The sequence below is a fragment of the Dipodomys merriami genome, unplaced genomic scaffold, assembly GCF_024711535.1.
Source record: "Dipodomys merriami isolate MVZ:Mamm:240054 unplaced genomic scaffold, mDipMer1.0.p SCAF_50, whole genome shotgun sequence".
In the NCBI taxonomy this organism is placed as follows: Eukaryota; Metazoa; Chordata; class Mammalia; order Rodentia; family Heteromyidae; genus Dipodomys; species Dipodomys merriami.
In genome coordinates this window covers 7,146,781-7,164,143 of record NW_027206069.1, presented here as the reverse complement: position 1 = coordinate 7,164,143, position 17,363 = coordinate 7,146,781, and the positions used below count along the sequence as shown (strand labels likewise).

The 17,363-nt window shown below is 52.5% G+C and overlaps 1 protein-coding gene across 1 annotated transcript in view; it reads right to left on the bottom strand.

The window, feature by feature from the left end:
• The window catches only part of Syne3 (spectrin repeat containing nuclear envelope family member 3), a 77,207-nt gene that overhangs the window by 53,438 nt on the left and 6,406 nt on the right, over positions 1-17,363 (bottom strand). The window lies entirely within an intron of this gene.

The window sequence follows — 17,363 nt, the reverse complement described above, 5'->3', positions numbered from 1 at the left end:
CTGGGGCAACATGGGCCAAGATTCACAATCTGAAAGCCATCAAAACTGACTTGGTGTCCAAACCAACCTCACCATTCTTCCCTCCACTTCTCCAGAACCATCCAGCAGGCTTTCTCCCTCGTGGTAGAGAAAGACAGTGTCCCTGGGCTCTGCACACCTCCACCCTCCCCTCCCCACCTCCACCCTCCCCTCCCCACAGCCACCTCCCAGCACCCGGGGAGCAATGCCTGGTAGCTGCTGTTTAATGAATGGACCTGAGTGCTCAGCTGATTCCCCACAGTCCTCAGAGTCACCTAGGGCAGCTGGTAGCTTCCCAGGAGGACAGCATGTCAGTGACCACCAGCTCTGTCACGGGCCTCCCTGTGGCCACCCTGCCCCATAGCCTCCAGGAACTCTGCGACCCCCCCCCCACCTTTCCTCCTCTCCCACCGGCCCACACCCCCTCCCTCAGGGAACTTGATGGCTGTTCTGAGAGAGGAGGGGAAAGGTTGGTCAGATGGGGAGAGGCTGCGCCCCTCTTCTTCCTGAATCCTGGGTGACCAAGATAGCATGCCCCAATGAAAGCAAAGCTCCTGACCACCCTGGAGCTGACCCTGGGAGGGACAGGTGGGTCTTCATTTGGCAGGAGATGGACAGTGATCACCCAGATGCCAGAGGGACTGAGACTCAACCACAGGGATTTCAAGAGGGGACCCCACGAACCTCTATCAGGCTTATTCCTGGGCCCTCTCCCACTGAGAAGCCCATTCTGTCCTCCTCGTCTGGAAAGCAGGTAGGCGACCTCGTGTGGCACACCAACCCGCCAGTAGCCAAGAGGCCATCCGTCCCTTCCCTGGTGCCATACTCCCACTTCCAAGTAAACTGGGCTTCTGCTCCCACCTTCCTGCCTCATAATCCTTTATGTGCTGGAGAAGCCGGCACTCAGGGGGTGCGCTCTGCCCTTCAGCTCCATCCTCACTCCGGAGGGCGCGAGTCCCAAGGAGGAGGAAGCAGCCCAGCCCACCCCACCCCTACTCATACCTGTGGATAGAATCGCCCAGGTCCTGGAAGGGAGGAGACGTCTCTCTAGCCCCAGGCAGCCAAGTCCAGGCATTACATGAGCCCCAGTGCCCAGCACCCTGGCCAGGCCAGGTGGGACGAGCCAGACGAGCCTCTGGTGACTGAACCTGTCCTCGCCTTCCTCACCCCACCCAGCCTCTCTGACCAACAGCCTCCCTGTAGCCCGCCCCAGCAACCCTGCCCCTGGTCTAACTGGCCCCGGGAGTCAGCTGTGTGCCAAGCCGGGTCTGCCCATCTCCCCAGATAGAACCTCAGGCAAGAATCTTCCCCTGAACCCACCAGACCGGCCAGGCAGGCTGGCCCCGCCCCCTGGGCATCTCCAAGGAAACCAGCCACCACCTCCCAGGACTGTCGATCACAGTGACCACTGACACAAAGCCACACCCATGGACCCTTTGAAGACACACACTGTGATGCCCTGCAGGACACCCAACCTCAGCTTTCAGGTGGCTAAAAATGTCTTTCCATTGAAAACCATAGCATCCCCAATGTACGGTTTACATTTCTTATTTATAGGGTTTGGCTTTTTTTCATACTTCAAACTTCCTAGAGAACTCATACATAGTCTCGAAGAAAAATCACAATTTGAGATACCCAGGTCTGGAGGCCGATGGCGGCTTCCTCCCCTTAGGAACCGACCTCAGGGCTGAGGCTCCCATCGAAACCTGCAACCCTAACTGAACCCCGCAAGCCAGCTAGTTCCTCCTGGGAAGTCCTGCCCATGCCAGCTGCCCTTGCTCACTCCTTCACGCTAATTTGGTTTTCTTTTTCTTTTTTATCACTATTGGGTTTTGAACTCAGGCCATGAAACCTGCTAGGCTTGCTTGCTAGGCAGGTGCTCTACCACTTGAGCCATGCCTCCAGCCCACCTTTTTGCCTGTTATTCTGTTGATGGAGTCTTAGCGGGCTTTTCTACCTAGGTTAGCCTCAAACTTCAATGCTCTACATCTCAACTTCAGCTAGGATTGCAGATGTGAGCCCCAAGCATCCAGACCCCTCAACAGATCCTTTTCTGTTCAGCTTGCAGTCATGCTGTGGGCAGCCTTTCCAGTTTAATCCCCTGGCAGGAAGAAACTGTCCCCTTCTTGAGTCTCTAGGGGCCCTGGGCTCGTGCCATTGATGGCATCTTTAGCAAGCACTCCGTCAAAAGCTCCAGGAGGTGGACCCTGACAATGGCCCATTTCAGTGAGAGAGCTGAGGCGGGGGTGTACAGCACAGGGACAGGGCCCAGCCATTCCACTGAGCTGGTTGGCACCCACAGCAGGAGGTGCTGAAGAAAGGAAGGGCCAGCTCATCCTAAAGCGGATGGCTGGAGATCGGGGTTGGCAGTACTTTCCTTGATAAGTAAGAAACTTCCCGCTGGGTGCCCCTGGCTCACACCTATAATCCTAGCTACTCAGGAGACAGAGATCTGAGGATCATGGTTCTAAGCCAGCTCAGGTAGGAAAATCTAGGAGACTTTTATCTCCAATTAACCACCTAAGCACTGGAAGTAGAGCTGTGGCTCAAAGTGGTAGAGTGGCAGTCTTGAGCAGAGAGCTCAGGGACAGTGCTCAGACGCCAAGTCCAAGCTCCAGGACTTAAAAAAAAAAGGAAGGAAACCTCATATCTAAACTGCACAATGCAGTCAATTTCCTCATGTATGTCTCACCTGCAAAAGCCCCACTCAAGATCATGAACTTATCCATCACTCCGCCACCTCCCTGCCCTCTTCATAATCTGTGCTCTTGACTCTACCCCATTCTAGGCACCTGCTACCTTCTCACAGACACTGTTGATTAGTCTTCGTTTCTACAGTTCCGAACATACATGGGATAGAGAACACAGCACGTCTTTTTTCATATACATGTCAGGGGTGGGAATTTGGCTTCTTGCACTATAATCACTATGAGATGAATCACATTGTTGCTGGTTGTGATGATTCATTCCTTTTTATTGCTAAGTAGTATTTCACAGAATCCTTACACCAGAAGTTGTTTAGTCATTCACAGATAGTTTTGGCTAGAACGAATAAAGCTGCTATAAACACTTGTATATCAGCCAGGTATGGGTAGCTTATGCCTATAATCCTAGCTGCTCAGGAGACTGAGATCTGAGGATCGACCTTGGTCAGACAAATCTGAGAGACCTTTATCTTCAATTAACCCAGAAAAAAAAAGAAAACTAGAAGCAGAAGTATGGCTCAAGTGGTAGATTACCAGCCTTGGGTGGGAAAAGCTAACAGAGAATACAAGGTCTTGAGTTCAAGCCCCAATATTCATGTCCATGCTTGTTTGCACACACCTGCGCATGCACACACATACTGCATCACTTTTTTTGCTGTTTCCTGGGATTTGAACTCAGGGCCTCACACTTGTAAATCAGGTACTCTACCACTTGAACCATGCCCCTGACCCAAAATTTTGCTCTGGTTTTTTTTTGGGGGGAGGGGGGTCCGGTCGTGGGGCCTGAACTCTGGGCCTGGGCGCTGTCCCTCAGCTCTTCAGCTTAACGCTAGCGCTCTACCACTTAAGCCACAGCGCCACTTCTGGTTTTCTAGTGGTTTATTTGAGATAAGAGTCTCACGGACTTTCCTGGCTGGCTTTGAACCTCGATCCTCAGATCTCAGCCTCCTGAATAGCTAGGATTACAGGCCCTCTGGGCCTGGGCACTGTCCCTCAGCTCTTAAGCTCAAGGCTAGCACTCTACCACTTGAGCCACAGCGCCACTTCCGGCTTTTTTCTTTTTGCTTATGTGGTGCTGAGGAATCAAACCCAGGGCCTCATGCATGTAAGGCAAGCGCTCTACCACTGAGCCACCTTCCCAGCCCCATGCTCTGGTTATTTTTGAGATAGAATCTTTTCATCCTAGTCAGTGTGGATCACAATCCTCATTCCACCATAGCTGGGGTAACCACTGTGTACCACTTTACTCAGTTTTTGGGTTGAGACGGAGTCTCACGGACATTTTTTATCTGAGATGATCTGGACCTATAATCCTCCTGATCTCAGATGCCTGCATAGCTGGGTTGAGATGAGGTCTCACATCCCCTGGGATGGCTTCAAAGTATTATCTCCCCTATCTCAACCTTTAAAGTAGCTGGGACTAAAAGCATCTGCACCAGATACACCTGATTTACATTCGCATATGTAATCCAGCACCCTCCACTGGCTTCAAGGACTCTGCCAAGCCCTCTGCTCAGAACTCTCCTCCCTGCAGGCTTCTGACAGTGCCCAGCACTCAGCCTTGGCTAAAGCCCCAGGGAGTGAGATGCTGAATGACAGACTCTCTACAGCCAGCAAGGACCTGATCCAACTCAATGGTCCCTGCCCGCCAACTCCTTGAATTGGCTGAGGACACAACCAGGCACCTTGAACCAACAGGCAAGAGTGTGTAAAGGCAGAAAAACAAACAGATTCACTCAAACTTCCAGTGCACTATGGCTGCCCTCCTGCAGGCCCAAGCTGGGACCTGAATCCCAGACACCACACATGGCTGCAGTCTCTGGCCCCAGGGTCCATCAACAACCCCTCAGAGCCCAAAGCCCAAGTTCATGCAGTGCCTGCATCAGTATTAATGGCCGGGCCAGGCCTTTCCTTGATCTCAATATCCAGAACAGAGGCTGACACACTATAGGCACTTATACTTTGTAAATGGAGAGATGGATCTGGAAAATAGAAATTAGAACTTTCCTCACTGGTGCTTGGTAGGTACTCAAAATCTACTCAGGGGGCTGGGAAGGTGGCTCAGTGGCAGAGTGCTTGCTTTACATGCATGAGGCCCTGGGTTCAATTCCTCAGCACCACATAAGAAAAAAGAAAAAAGCTGGAAGTGGTGCTAGCCTTGAGCTGAAGAGCTGAGGGACAGCGCCCAGGCCCAGAGTTCAGGCCCCACGACCGGACCCAATAAATAAATAAATAAATAAACAAACAAACAAACAAACAAAACTTAAAAAAGAAAAGAAAGAAAGAAAAGGAGTGAAGCCAGGCACCAGTGGCTCACACTTGTAATCCTAGCTATACAGGAGGCTGAGATCTGAGGACCTCGGTTCAAAGCCAGACCAGTCAGGAACGTCTGTGAGACTCTTATTTCCAATAAACCACCAGAAAACAGGAAGTGGTGCTGTGGCTCAAGTGGCAGAGTGCTTGCCTTGAGCTGAAAAACGTCCCCCAGGAGAATCTTTACCTGAGAACAGAACAAACTACCCATCTGATGCAGTGGTCAGTAACCTCCATTCCTGCCCAGGGCTACATCAGAAGTCTGTCTCAAGTACCTCACAGATGACAGGTAACAAGTCTCCTCAACCTCAAGTTCACCTGTGATGTAGGATTGCCCTGGAAGGTCATCTGACAAACAAGGGCCTATGGATTGGATAAAATGTCACCAGATACCAGTTAGGACAGCAAGAGCCCCCGTGCATAAGGCCAGCATGGTAATGGCCACAGGCCATATTCATTAGGACACTGCTGAGGAAGATGGAGAAACTGAGGCTGGGAAAGGCCAGCTCCTCTACCCAGGACCAACAACTACTGAGTTGGGAAGGAGCTGGGCTCTGTCTGGTCCCATCCAAACACACTGTCCAAGCCCCATGGCAGATGGGTCTGGAAAGATGGCACCAGGCACAGTAGGCAGGCCATACCCCATGTCCCAGGCAGGCCCACACCAGGCCAGTTTACCACCTCTGCCAGGCGTGAGAGACGCTATCTTCATTTGATGACAAATGTGCTCAACGCCTACACCCTACAGTGATCAGTCAGCGCCCAAGATCACAGAGCTGAGCAAGCCGGGGTCCACCGCCCCTGCGGCTCCTGTCTCTCAGACGACCAGGCCTCGGCCTCATTCCTCTTCCAGAAAATGGGCTCAATATGGTTGAAGGCTCTCAGCATTGCTGAACCCCCTGCCTTCCCCATTCCCCAAACTCCCACACACTAGACTTACTTTTTCTTCCTTTCTTTCTTTCCTTCTTTCCTCCCTTTTTTCCTTCCTTCCTTCCTTCCTTGCTTTCTTCTCTCTCTTTCCCTCTCTCTTCCTTTTCTAGTTAGTGGGATTTGAACTCAGGGCCTTCCACTCTCACTTAGCTCTTTCACTCAAAGCTGATGCTCTACCACTTGAGCCATAGCTCTACTTCCTGCTTTTTGCTGGTTAACTGAAGATAACGGTCTCTTGGTCTTGGGCTGGCTTGGAGCTACCATCCTCACATCTCAGCTTCCTGAGTAGCTAGGATGACAGGCGTGAGCCACCAGTGCCTGGCTTAAACTCTTCCAAATGCTGCTGTGGTCCAGGACTGTGGCCTGCCTGCTGGTGTCAGGCTCCGGAGGAGCTGTGAGCCACGGAGCCCGGCACCATCAACCCTTGTGTGAGCCTCATCCCTCCCTGCAGCCTCCGCCCAGGGAGACAACAAACCAGCAGCCCCTGCTCTCCATCATTACTGTCCTCCTGGAACGAGTCCAGAATGTTCCATGGAGTCCCTGACATGAAGTTTTCCTAACCTTCCTTTCTGCTGGATGATCTGACTGATTTTTATTGTATTCGGTGCTGTTTTTTTATTCTTAGTCCGACTGAAGCATGTCTAAGTTTTTCATTTATTTAACAAGCAAGCAAGCCCCCCACTGTGGTTCTGGACTCGGCGGCATCTATGTTTTTCGGATCAGGCGCCATTGCCTTCTTAGGGCTCTGCCTTTCTCTCTGGCATCAACAGCCCGCCTTCTTTGAAGAGCCATTCTGAACAAAGCCACAACACTCGTGGTCTTCTGGCCTGGGGCAGCCTGGCTCTCTTGAGGGTCAGAATGGGAGCCAAATCTGGCTGGGTGGGGGCCCGGGCAGGGCGCGCGCGCGTGAGTCACCGCTCTCTCTGATCTTACACAGAAGGCGCCTTCAGCCCCCGCCTGGCCAGCATGCCCCATCGCCGCTCTGAGCCCGGACCCCGGAGCCAGATGGTCTGGATTCAAAGCAGACCTCATGGCTGAAAACCCACACAGCCTCCACAAAGCCGACTGCACTGCTCTGACGGGCGGGGCGGGGCGGCCGCGGTGTGGGGACAGCCACAGCATGAGCCTCCTTTGAAGCTGGAGATACTGGCAAGTCTCAGAACAGTGCTGGCGCCCAAGAGCTGTAGCCTAGGTGTTTATTAACTAATAAACCTGCCCACGTGAACATCCGCAGAGAAGGCGGCAGAAATGCTCTGCATCATCCAGCCACATCCACTCCATGGAACATTCTGGACCATTTGTAGTGAAAGATGTGAGCATGAACACCCAGGCATTAAGATGTGCACTCAGGCCGGGCATGGTGGGACAAGCAATAACCCCAGTAGTGAGGCAGGAAGATCATTTGAGTTCTAGGCCTCGTTTTTTGAGACTTTGTCTTAAAAACAAAGCAAAAAGCTGGCACTGGTAGCTCACGCCTCTCATCGAAGCTACTCAGGAGGCTGAGATCTGGAGGACCAAGGTTTGAAGCCAGTCTAGGCAGGAAAACTTATGACTCCATCTCAAAATAATCATCAAAAAGCAAGTCTGAAGACATGTTTCCCATGATAAACACCAGCCAACCAAAAGTGAAGCCCTGAATTCAACCCAGTATCAATAAACAAACAAACCAGTCTGAAACTGAGTCTGGCTTCTCCTTTACTAGCTGTGTGACCTCAGGAAGTTCATTCACCTCTGTTCCTCCATTTCCTCATCTGCAAGATGAGGGTGACAATGGCACCTACAAGCATGCAGACAGCCTGGCAGGAGCCGGGGCCCCCACCTCTGCAGCACAGGCGCCGCGGGAATGGCTCCACAGCAGCTGCACGGACAGGCGGATAGCATGCACAGCCACTTTGCTTTCCAACGAGAAAAATGTCTTCCAACCTTCCAAGTGGTTTGTCCCAAAGCAAGACAGGGCCAGGCCCAGGTGTGGCTCATACCTGTAATCCAGGCACTAAAGAGGCTGAGATCTGAGGATCTCCAGTCAAAGCCAGAGTGGGCAGACTAATCCCTGAGACTCTTATTTTCAATTAGCCAGTTTAAACAACAACAACAATAACAATGGAAGTGGGGTATGTACCAGCTGTGAGAAAAAATAATACTAATATAAGGACCTGAGCAGGGTGCTGGCGGCTCACGCCGGTCATCCTGTCTATTCAGGAGACTAAAACCTGAGGATCGAGGTTCCAAGCAGCTGGGGCAGGAAAGTCCATGAGACTCTCATCTCCAAAGAACCACCAGAAAACTGGAAGTAGTGCTGTGGCTCAAAGTGGTAGAGTGCTAGCCTTGAGCAAAAACAGTTCAGAGACAGCACCCAGTGCCCAGTTCAAGCCCCATAACCAACCAAACAAAAAAAGAATACAAGGACCTGAGTTTAAGTCCCAGGACTGACATACACACATAAAAGCAAGCCAGAAGCACTTGAACTTGACTGAATGTAATGCCCACCCCTCCCCAAGTTCAGGGAGGCACAGTTGGGGGAAGCAGAGGTGTCACAGGGGGCCAGCAAGACAGGTTCAGGACCCTTCTGACTTCCCATCTTCACAGCCTCACACCCCACCCAGACAGCCCAGGCTGCTCAGAGGGGCAAAGTCCATCTCCCTCCATCTAGCCTCATCTCCCACTTCCCAGACCTTCCCCCTTCCCCACCCTTTCCCCCACCCCGCTAGCTAGCTAGTGCCGACCCCTCTGCCCCTAGGAAGCCTCCTGGGATTTCTCAGGGGGTAGAGGACTAATGCTGCTAAATACCTACCAGGTTCACAGGCAGAGTGTCAGCAAGGCTACACACAGCTCACAATCCCTACCGCTCATGGTTAAATCAGAATCATTAACTTTTTTTCTTTTTTTTAACAGATAATGAAGTTGAGGTTAGGTTCAGAGTGGCTAAGTAAACGGAAAAGGTCACACACCATGTAATCTTGCTGTCTGGTCCTCTCCACAGAGCAGAATGGAAGGGCTTTTAAATTGTAACCGCTCTGTGGAGGTCCAGGGTAACATTCACGGAAGGGTGACATTCGAGAAGAGCCTGTCACTCCTGCCTGCCTCCGAGCTGAGCCCTTCAGAGCCCTTCTCCCGAGCACCATCCTTCTCCAGTCTCCTGGCCATGGTTAAGAAGCTGTGCAGATTATAATTAGTTCATGTGGGTTCCTGCCAGGGCCTGGTGACGCCCAGTTTATGATGTGTCTGCACAGGCCAAGGGCACCGCCTCGGGGCCAACTTTCCTTCCTTCCTTCCTATTCCTATAGCTCAGCATAAAGGGGTTACCTGCCCGAAGGCTCCCCTGAGGCCCCCCAACACCTCAACACTCACCCACCCACCCCTAGGCAGTGTCCTTAAAGTTTTATTGGAACACAGCACCCAGCAACATTCACTGGTTTACACATGTGTGCAGCTGTTTCCTGGAACAAAGGAAAGCAAACACAGCCATTGTCTGGTTGTTTCTAGAAGACATTTGCCACCCCTAGCCCCTATAGTAGAAGCTAGAGCCTGGCTCGCTGCCAGCCCCAGGGAGCTCCTCTCCCACCCCTGCCAGCTCCCCCCTCCCCCCCCCCCGCACCACCCCACACCATGATCTGTTTGGTGCTGGGCCTTCCTCTTCAGTACCGCCTCCCCCCCCCGTCCCCCCCCACCCCCCCCCGCCGCCCCACCGGCTGCAATGTGAACCACACCAGCCCAGAGACCCAGGGAGCCCCTGTAACCCAAGCCAGTAGCACCATCCTGTGAACCAAGCACCCGGTGCCCCCACCCTCCACCCTGTGCACAGCAAAAGTGCCAGGTGGGGGGGGTGAGCCCATCTGGCTGTGTCCACCCGTGTCCTCAGACCTAACTTGGGGCAGGGATCCCTCTCCACCTGGGAGGGCACAGGGTGGGCCGTCCTGGCGCTCGGGGCTCCTCAGTCACCCAGGTCCATGAGGGAGACCACAGGGGCCTGTCACACTGCCTCCCCCCAATGTCTGCAACTGGGGCTCCAGGAAAGCCAGGCGGTGGGCTTCCCAGGGGCCTCCCAGGCTGCCCTGTGGGCCAGAGAGGTGGACAGGGGCAGGGGGAGGGGGAGGGCCGCCCAGATGTACAATTGCCCGCCCCTCAAGGGCCAGACTGGGAAACCCAACCTGGGCTTGGTGGTCTGGGTGTCAGGTGACCCTGGGCGCCCTCACCCTCCCCACCCCGGCCCTGATGAGCCTCACCTGGGTCTGCCGGGATGAGGTGCCCCATGCTCCCGTGACCCCATCCAGCTGTGTGCATGTGCTCTGGCGTCTGCACGTGCTCTGGCGTCTGACCGGAGCCATGATTGTTTCCCATGAGTCGTTTTTTCATTCCACCCATTTAAACTTCAATTTCATTTTAAAAGGAGACAGAAATCTTAGCCAGGTGCCAGTGGCTCATGTCTGTAATCCTAGCTACTCAGGAGGCTGAGATGTGAGGATCGCGGTTCAAAGCCAACCTGGGCAGGAAAGTCCAAGAGTCTCTTATCTTCAATTAACTACCTGAAAACCAGAAGTGGTGCTGTGGCTTAAGTGCTAGAGCACTAGCTTTGAGTTGAAGAGCTCAGGGACTGTGCCCAGGCCCAGAGTTCAAGCCCCATGACTGACAAGAAAAAAAAAAAAAAAAAACAGGGTCAGCAGAGTCAGGTCCTGGTAGCACCTTGTAATCCTAACTACTCAGGAGGTTGAGATCAGAGGATCAGGGTTCAAAGCCAGCCCAAGCAGGGAAATCCATGAGATTCTTATTTCCAATGAACCACCATAAAGTCAAAATAGAGCTGTAACTCAAGTGTAGAGCTAACCTTGAATGGTAAAAAAGGACAGCATCTAGGTCCTGAGTTCAAGCCCCAGGACCAGCACAAAGAAAGTGAGGGGGGGAAGGGCAGGGGAAGGAGGGAAGGAGGGAAGGAAGGAAGGAAGGAAGGAAGGAAGGAAGGAAGGAAGGAAGGAAGGAAGGAAGGAAGGAAGGAAGGAAGGAAGGGAGGAAGGAAGGGAGGAAGGGAGGGAGGGAGGGAGGGAGGGAGGAGAGAGGGAAGGAAAGAGGGAGGGAGGGATGGAGAGAGGAAGGAAGGGAGGAAAGAGGGGAGTAGACTTATCTAATACACTGTGGACACTGTGGCTTGTTTGCTCCGGAAGCCTGGAGACAGAGTGGGAATTGGAGGAGGAGGGCAAGCAGGGGAGGGGAGAGGAGAGTTGCAGAGCTGTTCTAGAGATGTTCTCCAAAACTAAATCCAGAGTCTCGGGGTCATTTTCCCCGACACAGGTAGGAGCTGCGCTTTGCCAGGTTTCTAATCACTGTGTCCCACAGTGGAGCCCACGCCCACCCAGTCTCCCCACCCCACCCCCAGCATCAGAAGGATGACAAGAACAAGCAAAAGGTCAGGTGGGGAGGACAGAGATGTGACTCACCCAGTGCCTGAGCAAGGGCCACTCCTTCACCGCAGCACCCACCGGTGTCCCCAGCCCAAAGCCCAGAGATCTGAGCCCCAGGCAGCACTGAGGAGCGTGCCCCCAAGGCTTGGGTAGGATGTGAAGATATAACCCCACCCCAGGCTAACTCTCTAAGAGGAAAACGATTGCTCAGGTCCCTTGGCCTGACAGGTTCGGGAAGGGCAGCACCGACCCAGCGCTGTGGCCAGAATCCATCCCCACCCCCTTTGGGGCAGGGCCTAGCTAAGGAGCCAAGGCTGACCTTGAACTTGCGATCTTCCTGATCTTCCTGCCACCGCCTCCCTGGTGCCACCTTGCACAGCTCCTTATTCCCTTTCACAGAGCCTGGACCACCGCCAAGGGCACCTGAGCCCCAGGCTGACTCAGCAGCAGCTGGCAGATTCAAGAATCTGCCCCGGGTGGAGGCTGAGCAGCGGCAGCCCAAGTGCTGAACTTTCAGCCAGCTCTAGGGAAATGAGTAGTGTCCGGTGAGCCGGGCTGGAGGGCGTGGCTGCCTCAGGTGAGTTACAAGTTATACCACAGGTGTCAGAACCAGGGTCCCCACCCCGCCCATCAGATCGTATCAGTAGCAAGGAGGAAGGCAAAGAGGAAAGCCAACCTGTGCTTTGCATAGGGAGAAACGCTGCCAGACACCTCGCTCTGTGGGGTCAGCTAACAACCCTACTGACCTCTGACCTTGAGGTCAGCCCTAAACACCAGCCCAGCAGCTAGATTAGGGGATCCCCGCCTCCCACTTCAGACAAGGGAGTTGATGGTGCCCCCAGAAAAAGACAACAGGTGTGGTGGTGTATGCCTATAGTCTCAGCTACTTGGGAGGCTAAGAAAGGAAGGCTTTCAAGACCAACCTGGACATCTGTTGTGAGATTGGTTTTAAAAAGTAAAAGTTGAGCCGGGCACCAGTGGCTCATGCCTGTAATCCTAGCTACTCAGAAGGCTGAGATCTGAGGATCATGGTTCAAAGCCAGCCTGGGCAGAAAATCTGTGAGACTCTTACCTCCAATTAATCACCAGAAAACTGGACGTGGTGCTGTGGCTCAAGTGGTAGAGTGCTAACCTTGCGCTGAAGGACAGCTCCCAGGCCCAGAGTTTAAGCTAAGCCCCAGGACCAAAAAAAAAAAAAGAAGTAAAAGTTATCTTCTTACTGCTGGTGACTCATACCTGTCATCCTAGTTACTCAGAAGGCTGGGGTCTGAGGATCATTGAAAGCCAGCCCAGGCAGAAAAGTCCAAGTTGGTGAGACTCAACTCCAATTAACCACCAGAAAACCAGAAGTTGAGCTGTGGCTCAAAGTGGTTAAGCACTAGCCTTAAGTAAAAGTTCTTAAAGAGTCTTTCCAGAAACCCCTCCCAGGCCTGAGTTCCCCTTTCTCAAGGCCCCTTTGTGTTATTCATGTTTAAGCTATTTGCTCCTGTATGCAAAGCCCAAACCCTAAGGGGCTTAAGGTTGCAGGGCTTCTATAAACACAATAGGAGGGGCCTGTTTTGTTTTATCGGTTGTGTAGCTTGAATTCAAAGCCAGACGCAGTCCCTAAACTCTTTTGCCCAAGGCTAGCACTCTGCCACTTAGAGCCCCAGATCCACTTCTGGTTTTTGAGCTGTTAATCAGAGATAAGAGTCACACAGACTTTCCAGGCTGGGCTGACTATGAACGATGATCCTCAGATCTCAGCCTCCAGAGTAGCTAGCCCAGCTTAAAAACTGTTTTTTGCTAAAAAGCATGGAGTACTCACTCACTTGGGCCCCTATATTAACGCAAAGCAGGATAAAGCACCTGCGCAAGCCCTCCTTTTCATCCGTGTCCTTTGATCTGAGCATTCTGTCCTCTCATCTCTTTGTAATTACCTGGGGCCTTAGCAAGAACAGGCTTTAGTATTAAGCATCTTGTGACATAGGCAAACTGCCTCTCAGACAGCACGAGTCCCCTTATCATCTTACAGCAACAGCAACACTGCCCCAAAGAAAGAAAACAGACGTGACCCAGGACAGACAGAGCACCTTTCAGGCCACAGTGGCAGGCTTGCTCCTGTTTCCTTCTGGTCATTAAGTGACATCATAGGGTCTCCTCCAGAGACAAAGTTTGAGATAAAGGTCAGCCAGGTACAACCCAGCTGACCCAATTCTTGGTCTAGAAAACACAAAGCTCCTGGCAGCACCCATGTATACATGTTTATACCGTATAAACACATCACATACATTGCAGATGCAGTTTCCCCACAGAATAATGCATCCTAACAAGAGTTTTGCTTGTTTATTCACTGGTGTGTGTGTGTGTGTGCATTGTGTGCATGTATGTGCATTGTGTGCATGTATACTGGGCCTTGAACTCCAGGTCTTGTTTTTTTTTTGTTATTGTTGTTGTTCTTTTTACCAGTCCCAGAGCTTGAACTCAGAGCCTGGGCACTGTCCCTGAGCTTCTTTTGCTCAAGGCTAGCACTCTACCACTTGAGCCACAGCACCACTTCCGGCTTTTTCTGTATGTGTGATACTGAGGAATCGAACCCAGGGCTTCATGCATGCAAGGCAAGCGCTCTACCACGGAGCCACCTTCCCAGCCCCAGGCCTTGCCCTCTTGCCCAGCTTTTTCACTCACCGCTAGCACTCTAACCATACCTCCAATTCCTGAACAAATCTCCCTCCTCTGGCCTTATGATGTCTCTTTCTTTGGCACATAGGGGCGAGTAGCCAGACCCGACATATAATCCCTGGAATCTGGGTCTGGGGTGGACACCTCCAGTTTCTATGTCATCCATCAGATTGCCACTCACAGGAGCTGGACAGGGCAGTGCCACGCCCTGCCCTCTGCCACCCAGTGTCCACGGAGCCAAAGTCAGTAGGGAGAAGAACGCAGTGGCGCGGCCAGCGTGGGTTCCAGGGCGGAAGGGCCGGGAAGCCAGCCACACACGCTGGCTCTCAGGCAGGCTTGGCTCCCGAGAGCTCCGTGCCTAACCCTGCTTCTTCCTGAGGCAGATACATACAGGAACGCACAGGGGCCATCTTCTGCTCCCTTCCCAGCGGAGCCTGTGCCCAGGGTGCCCCGCCCAGGCCTCTCCTTGGCAGCCACGCGGTTTTGCCCAGTGGAAAGCAGTGACCATCAGATGCCACAAGGCAGAACTTTTGTTTAAAAAAATACTTTTTTTGTCTACAGTTACTTCTGAGCAAAGTTGAGCTTGCATTCGCCAAACACATAAATAGGCAAGTTATATAAGCCAGGCTGGCCGGCTGCCTGGACAAATGGCCGTCGACCTTGGCAGCACCCGCCAGCTCACGTGTCACCTGAATCCACCAGCCCGTGCTGGCCATGGCTCAACAGCTAGTGGTAAAGTGGGGGGGGGGGGGTGGAGAACAGTGTGTGGGCGGAGGAGTGGCAAGTGGGGGCGAGTGGGTGGGCCCTGCCTCCCACAGGCCGTTGGTGTGCCAGGGCCCAAGTGGCATGAGTCATAGAAGGGATTTCCTCTGCAGAATGGCCCAGCAAGTTGCAGAATGAGAACAAGATGGCTAGCTGGCCTCCCCACGCCTCCCTCTCCCACCCCCCTCCCCCGGGGTTTGGGCACGAAGCATCACAGATAAAGGAGAAAACACAGAGAAATGAAACATAATAAATATGAAAAGGACCAAACCCAAAAACTTAAGCAGAGCCAGGAAGTAACAACCACACGAGTGGAACCACCACTGTCCTCCTTTACATCCTCAGTTTAAGAACAAGAGACAAAACTTATTTTATTTTGTAGGTCGTGGGGCTTGAACTCTGGGCCTGAGTGGTGTCCCTCAGCTCTTCAGCTTAAGGCTAGTAGATGGGAAGGGATGGGAAGGGGAAACAAAGGAGGAGGCAACAATGTTTGATAAGAAATGTACTCATTATCTTGCCCATGTAATTGTAACTCCTCTGTATGGTATTTTCACAATAAAAAATTAAAAAAAAAAAAAACAAAAAAAAAAAACAAGAGACAGACAGACAGAGGCTGGTAGCTCACCCCTATAATCCCAGCTACTCAGCAAACTGAGATCCAGCCCTGGCAGGAAATTATGCGAGACTCCTAATTCCAATTAACCAGCAAAAAGCCAGAAATGGAGCTGTGTTGTTTCAAGTGGTGGAGCACCAGCCATGAATTAAAAAGCCAAAAGACAGTGCCCAGGCCTTGAATTCGAGCCGTAGGACTAAAGAAAAAGACAGACAAGACAAAACGAGAGAGAGAGAAACATTTGGGGGGGAAATTGCATCCCTATTGAGGTTCTTTCCCCATTATACTCCCCTAAACAATCTAATACAACTGCGTCCACACATTTACATTAGTTACTGGATGAAATATAGAGCACAGCTTCAAGTATTACAGAAAAGCCAGGCACATTGATGAAAATGAACTAAGCAACTCAAGGGCAGCGATGGGAGGGAGGGAGGGAGGGAGGGAGGGAAAAAGGGAACAGCTAACCCTAAGCAAAAGAAATGTACTTATCACCTAACGAGGAAGAAATAGTTATGCTGTCAAAGCTTGTAGAATTCACAAACTCTATAGACCAGGCAATTTGCCTTGTGAAGGTTAAAATGTGTTTGTGACCTTAAATATCACTATCCTACTACACTGTGAAACTGGTGAAATTTATGTCATCACTTAATCTCAAAATTATTTTAAAATAAAATAAAAAACAGAAAAGCCCGGCATGGTGGTACATACCTGTAATCCCAGGACTTGGGAGGCTAATGGAGGAGAAGCCCGAGCTGGAGAGGCCAGTCTGGGGCGCCACAGCAGAGACCTCATCTCAAAAGGAGGAGGAGGAAAAGAAACCCTTCAAGCATACAGGAGGACTGCGTGGTTCTGTGAGGAGCATTTTATATAAATGCCCTGAGCCCCATGGGTTGCCCTTGGGTTGGGGGAGGGGGGGGAGTGTCCTGGAACCAATTTCCCCAGGAATGGCAGGGAGACAGCTCTCCCTTCCGTCTAGGTTCGAGGACTCATAACAGCCCTACCCAGAATGCTTATCAAGCTGCAGCTGAGTAACTCCCATAATCTCCAAAGGTAAGTGCTAGAGAGACAATCAAAGCAGGAGATAAGATGGCTTAAGGGGGGGGGGGGACCGGAATGCACCTCCGGTGGCTCTGCTCTGGGATCTGAGTGGATTTTGAGGCCATGGAATGGCTAGGGAAGGGCAAGGAGAGGCCACCGGCGAGAAGAGCCTGGCCATCGGGGAGAACAAATCGGCTGTGGGGAGGTCAGGCATCTTCAAGATTCTGGGTGTGGGCCCCACATTGCATTGCTCCCCATGAGCTGGGTCCCTGGCGAGACCAGTAAAGTACTGTGCCTCACCTTCTCTCCAGACTGGCGCTCACCTCTGTGTTCTGGGAATAGTAAGGGGTCTACCCAGGAGGGGGAGAGGAGAGGGGAAGAGGGGGAGAGGAGAAGGCGGGGAGGGAGAGCAGACACTTCCCTCTGGGCCGAGAGGACTGAGTATGAATAGGTCACAAACAAGGAATCAGAGTCAATATCAACAGCAACATGCAAGACCAAGGAATCCCTAATCTTATAGAATCTTCTAGAAGGTGCGATCTTAACCAGGTGTCCTTGGGATGTGAGGAGGCAGGGGAAGGACTGCAGGAAGAGGTGACCGCCTTCTCACAGGTGGGTGAGGGCGGTCCAGGTGCCTGGGTTTGCGAGGCTCAGGGACAGTCCAGGCTGTAGTGTCAGAACAGGGACAATGCGCCAGCGGCCTCCCCCCCCACCCCCAGGCTGGGAGTCGCCCTCCTGGGGGAAGGGCACACCGCAGGAGCACACAGAAGGCCAAGCTCCAAGGTGAGAAGTCGCCTGGACTGCCAGGAGCCCCAGAGATCCATCTCCAAGCCTCCATGTTCAGAGCAGGAAATGGAGGCTGGCCAGTGAAGGACAAACGTCTGCCCCTCCCTCCCAGCGTAGAGGAGAAGCTGACCCCGTGAGTCA